General features: G+C 40.9%; 1 long non-coding RNA gene across 1 annotated transcript; it reads right to left on the bottom strand.

The window, feature by feature from the left end:
* Window positions 1-273: 273 nt before the first annotated feature.
* Window positions 274-755, bottom strand: LOC128136288 (uncharacterized). Its single transcript, XR_008233316.1, has 2 exons — window positions 599-755; window positions 274-357 (listed from the first exon to the last, which is right to left on the bottom strand). It is a non-coding gene; the product is annotated as an uncharacterized LOC128136288 (long non-coding RNA).
* Window positions 756-5,759: the final 5,004 nt, after the last annotated feature.

Here is a 5,759-nt window from a genome sequence, read left to right as displayed (position 1 = left end):
TTTCCCTCTTCCCTTATTTATCTATCAGAAAAATACCTCTTTTCCAATAGTGTTGCACTGTTGTGTTGCTTACCGCCCGACCACAGGAGAGGAGCCGATGGAGTCCCCGATCAACAGGTCGTTGCGCACTGGAGTCCACTCGGTTCCCTTTTCCCCATCAGGTGCAGCAAAATGATCCGGGCAAAGCTGTCAGCGCAGTCCCATCTGGGTCACCAAAACTGTTGTCCCACGAGTGGGGTCGTTTACCTGGTGTGCGAAACGCCAATATACACACAGAGCAGAGGTATTTTATTCCAATTCATGTTTGTGCAAAGATGGGGGCTAGGTGGTAATCCACAAAGCTAGCACACCTCATGCCTAAACGGGCAAGCAATTTATACAGTTCAGTTATACATATTCAATTTCCAAAGTTCTTCCCCAAAACTATTACTGGTAGTGGCTTATCTACCACAGTTTCTGTTGGGCTAAAGTTTCCCCACTTCGAATTAAAGGTACAGTGTTCTTTTATTCTACAGCATGTGCTCAAGGAGAGTGGGGGGGTAAGTCTTTTTGGTCTTGAATTGAGTCAGTGGTCGTGATCTCCCCCTGCCACCTTTACCTTTCCTCCAGTTATGGAAGATTTTTGCTGACTTCATGCCTATTAGCAATTATTCAACTTTTGGTGCCTCCTGGGGTAGGATGGTCCCTTCTTATCAGTCTTTTAGTTCTTCTTCAGGGGCACAGTCATTAGCAAGGCGTGCCTTGTTTATACAAAGGGTATCTTGCTTCACAAGACCTTTGTGGTCTTCTTAGGGTGGCTTAAGTACACCGCTTCTTAAGTACATCAAGCATGCCAATTCTTGTGAGCAAATAAAAGTTGAGTTTGTGAGTTAAAGGATCCCTGGTGTCATTTCACCTTAATCCTGACGTGGGAATCGGCAAACCTGAGTCATCATCCTGAGAAATTGGGACGTGACAGCGCTGGAGTCCAGAGAGCGGCATCTCCCCACCGGTGGCTGGTAAGTCGATCCAGGCAAGGTGTCACGGCAGTCCCATCTGGGTCACCAAAACTGTTGTCCTAAAAGCAGATTCATTACCTGGTGTGCAATAGACCAATCTCACACACTCAGGAGAGATATTGCTTTATTCTGCGCAGGGTGTTTGGTGGACTTTCCACAAATCAAGCACACCAGATTCATCAGGTGTGTCTCTTTTATACAGTAATAATTGCATCTAATTTATTAAACTACTCCTACCTAGTACATATTCAAACTATCTAATGCATATGCATAGGATTACATAACCATGACACATCAGATGCCTTCTCCGCATGTGCAGGGGTCTCGGGTGGTCTTTGGTGGTCGTTTGGGGAGGTATCCCCTCCTCACTTTGACCGCTAAGTCGCTCTGTATCGGGTCAGTGGTTCATTTTCCTGCCAAGAGGGTTGCACCATCAGTCAGGAAGAATAGAAAGGATCAGAAGGGGTGCTCCAGGTGAGGCACCATTAAACAGGAAGAATAGAAAAGCTCAGAATGATCTTGGCTAACTAACTTAATTTAAAACAGGACTTTCTAATCTACCACAGGATTTTCTGTATCTGACATCACAGGAGTCCTGCATCCTAAACTGAGGCATTGCAATGCCTCAACACCTGCTGGGTTGTTACCTCCCCATGTAACTTGGACACTGGTTGTCAGGTGTGTGGTTATGTTTTGGAGCATGGATTGCTATGATCTCTTTCCCAGTGGATTTGTGAAAGCAGTTGTGAGCAGTCTGTCTCTATTTATTATAATGGAAATACAACCTTGTATGCTACTGATTGTCTTCTCATTTGTCCCTAACTTCTGCCTTCACCTTTTTTGCCTTGACTGTAAATACTACTGCTATATTTCTTGCTTTTTGTGTGTCATCTCTCTTTGCTACTTATTTTTTGTTCTATAATTTTAGTGTTTTCTCATTGAAAAATCTTGAATATGAGCATTAAAAACCAGTGCAAATCCCTCAGTACTTTTCTCCGCATCCTGGTTTGTTTCAGTCTTGATTCTCACTGAAGAACCTTTCCTTGCCATCATAATCACTTCTAAATCTAGACCATGTGTATTTACTGAAATGTAAACATAATTGACAAACATTCATTATCTTGAAATTATGACCTGCTTGCTAATTTGCACTGTACTGAAGGCTAGTAAAATGCCCCCTTGATTACACAGGTATATTTGTTTTGCAATAAAGCATACTTGGAAGTGTTTTGTTTAAACAAAGTGATTCGGTTAGATTATGGGGCAGTTTTCAAAAGCATCTGACACCCCTAAGATTCATTTGATTCACTAACTCTTTCTATACGTTGCTTAAGGCTTGGAAGAAGCAGCATCCTGTGAAACAGAAAACCTTACTTGTTGATCTGGAAGAAGAACATAGGCAATTCCACAGATGCCGATAGAGTTTCACATGTTTACAATCAAGGCTCCTTCTGTAATAGCAGATGGGTGAGGACTTAGGCCAACAGGCAGACAAAATTCAGGACTAAAACCCATGTCTAGTCCTCTCTAGATGGATCCCCTAGTTGGCAGCAAAAATTCAGGTCTGATATCTGTTTGCTGGCTCTTTGTTTATTTTATTAAAAAGTAAGTCAGACCAATGTGTTTGCTTGCTTGTTGGGTTGTGTGTGTGTATGCAGAAGGGAAGGAAGGTCTATACAGAGGTTCAAACTGGCTGAGGTGCATCTCCATTTTCCAGTTCCTTTCAGCTTCGTGCGCTAAGGTGAGTTCTGTCACTCATGTATTTGGCTACTTTCATTCCTGAAAACATTGTGTTGGCTGCTCTGATATTGTTTGACACCTTCCTGGGAGATACGTCACCAGTGCAATAGTTATGATCTTGTTTTGCTGTCACAACTGTATTACCATGACCAGTAGAAGTTACACACAATATATGAGATTCCCCCATCTTTTACAAGACATGCTCCAGGAAAGTTGCATAGAATGTCCTTACCTATGTCTGCAGTAGCAAGTAGTGAGGAGTGGCTTGAGTGGACCTGGGAAGTGAAACAGCTGATGCTGAGATCCAGGGTCCACTCTGTACATGCTTGAGGGGAGAGTAACTGAGAACCAGCTCTAGCCCAGCCATCTGGACTAAATGCCCATTAGCAGTTGAGGCAAATTAGATTAGCTCCTGGAGGACATCTTTGACTTCATTTCATCTAAAAGGAATCCAGTTGACAAGCTTCAAGACTACTGTGCAATACGAAACCAAGGTAAGGAAGAAGGGATCAAGCATGAGACTTGCTTCAAACATGCATTCTTCAGCTGGACTAAAGTGATAATGTTGCTGTAGCCCTTATACAGCTGAATACTGTCAGTGAAGAGCTTTTGAAGTGCCGCCATCTGCACAGCTGCCCATCTTCCCCAGATAAGTACCCTGCAGAGTGAAACAGAGGAGACAGCAGAGGAAGCAAAACAGAGTCCAGATTTCTCTATTCCTGATTTTCTACTGGTACAAATTAGATCTTCATGCAGAAAAGCTACTGAGTATCAGTGAATAAGGACCTGCCACTCCCTCTGTACGCTTCAATAGACTGGAGCCAAAGTGAACAAAGAATCTCTCCCATCAAGATTTATTTTATTCCCTAAGTGATTTTGATACAGTCACTCCCAGAAAAAAAATCAGAAAAAATAAGATCAAAATGCCGAGTAACAAATACCCACCATAGCTGTCTCCAACAACTCATGGAAAGTTGTTTAATCAGTATAACCAAGGAAAACAGCCTGGTGTACTCGAGAAGTTCATGCCTTCCCATCCTGCATAGACTGATTCAAAGCCCACAGAAGGGAGTGACAGCCCCATTTATTGTTTTGAAGGGGCTGTGGCAAATATGAACAATCCAGGAATAATATTAGAGAACTTCTGAAGAGGTTCAACTGGACCATGGGGATTTCCAAGATAATATCTTAGTAACTAATGAGGAAACAAACAATTGAGACATTAATTATTTCATAATCTTCAGGCTTAACCTCAGATGCTGAACTTAATATATGCACTGACCAGCAGTAACACTGTCTCATGTGTTTTGCGACTGGGACCTGAATAAACCAAATTAAAGCTTAGCTCCTAGGACTGTGTTCACCTAATTCAATGTGAGTACATAAAGCTGCATCTCTCTGTCTAAACTACTGCAGAGGTATCCATCACCATCATAATCTAGGAGCTCTCAAAAAATTACAATTACCCTCCTGTCCCCTCCCTTCTTGTTGAAAAGAGACAAGTTTATGGCCACTATCCTTGTCAGAGCACAGCTGGGAGCAAATCTGAATAGAGATGGGTTCCACACTTAGTTCTGAAAGTCACATGGGGAATACTTGTGCTTTTTATTTTACCACCTAAATCTATGGCCCAATTTGCTTCCATTAATGGTTTTGTCCTCATGGATCCTCCATCAGTGAATTAACAACTTCCTTCTTCCACTGAAAGCAGCTTTCATGGGAAACTATGATTGCAGACAGAGAAACAATGTCTTGGGTAATTAAGATTATTTCTAATCAGGCTTTCTAAATCAGGAAAAAGACAGTGAGTGAGGTACATGTTCAATGGAAATCCTGTGCAGAGAGATACTGTTCTGGGAGATTTGGTGGTTGTTTTCTCATCAAGCTGAATCATTTCCAAAATTGCAGTAAATGAGACTAAAGTTACAAATGCAGGGCCAGATACCAGATGTGCGGTGAGGGGTAGATGTTTTGGGTTTTTGCCAACAGGCCCATTGGACCTTCAAGGGCAGTTTATAATCTGGCTGATCCCAGAGCTGCAGCCCAGTCTAAGGTACAGAAGGGAGCACCTGTACATGGATGAGGCTGTGATTCACCCATTTTTCTAACATTTTTGTCCCCTGTCAGGGACAAAGTCCATGCTTTTGAAGTTTTCATGGTTTTAATTTTACAAAACTTTTGGTGGTACAAATCAAAACGGAACAGAGCAGTTTTTTACATTTGAATCCAGCTTTGCTTTGTATTTTTGAAGTGCTTCTACTTCATCCAGGAAGAAAAGCATATACAAGTGAGATGAACTTTACTTATTTGATAACTCCACACATGCCAGAAGCAGCAATTTAAACTTCAAAACTTTGGTTGAGTGTCCGTCCTTTGCGTTCATAAGCTGTGTTGTTGACTGAAAATAGTGTAACAATATAGAGGTGTGTCTTTGGTACAATGAACAGGTTAATCTGGCTAAATCTTTCATTAACATGGAAAGAGTTTAGGGCTGTGACATAATTTTTTATTGCTTTATTTAAACAGCTGTATACTGTTCAATAAATTGTAAAGAATGCTTTTGTATTGAGGTTTAGTTTTAACATGTTAAATATCTTTTTTTACAGTAAAAAAATAACCTTACATAACCTTAATGATTATTAATATACCTTAACAAATCTTTGACCACATGAAACTACAGCTCAGTTGTCTATTGCAACCACTGAAAGTATCGTGACAGTAGTGGAAACTGAATTTAGTTTCCCGTGTCCATTCCACCTGAGCTAAAAGAAGGTGAATCATAAGGAGTAAATTTGCTAATTCATGTTGTATTTGTTGCCAGAATAATAGACAACCGAGCATCTGAAAAAAAAAATCCCAGAGGAGCTATGATTCAAAGTTGAATTGTTTGGATAACATCCAGTGGAAAGCAATCAGCCATACAGAAGCTACAATATTTCAGAGCACTTGCTAAACAAATAAATATAAATTATGATAATCCTTCTAGTTTTGAGCATTTGCAACAATAAACAAATGTTTTCA

The sequence above is a fragment of the Harpia harpyja genome, chromosome W, assembly GCF_026419915.1.
Source record: "Harpia harpyja isolate bHarHar1 chromosome W, bHarHar1 primary haplotype, whole genome shotgun sequence".
NCBI lineage: Eukaryota > Metazoa > Chordata > Aves > Accipitriformes > Accipitridae > Harpia > Harpia harpyja.
This window is presented reverse-complemented; position numbering and strand designations above follow the sequence as displayed.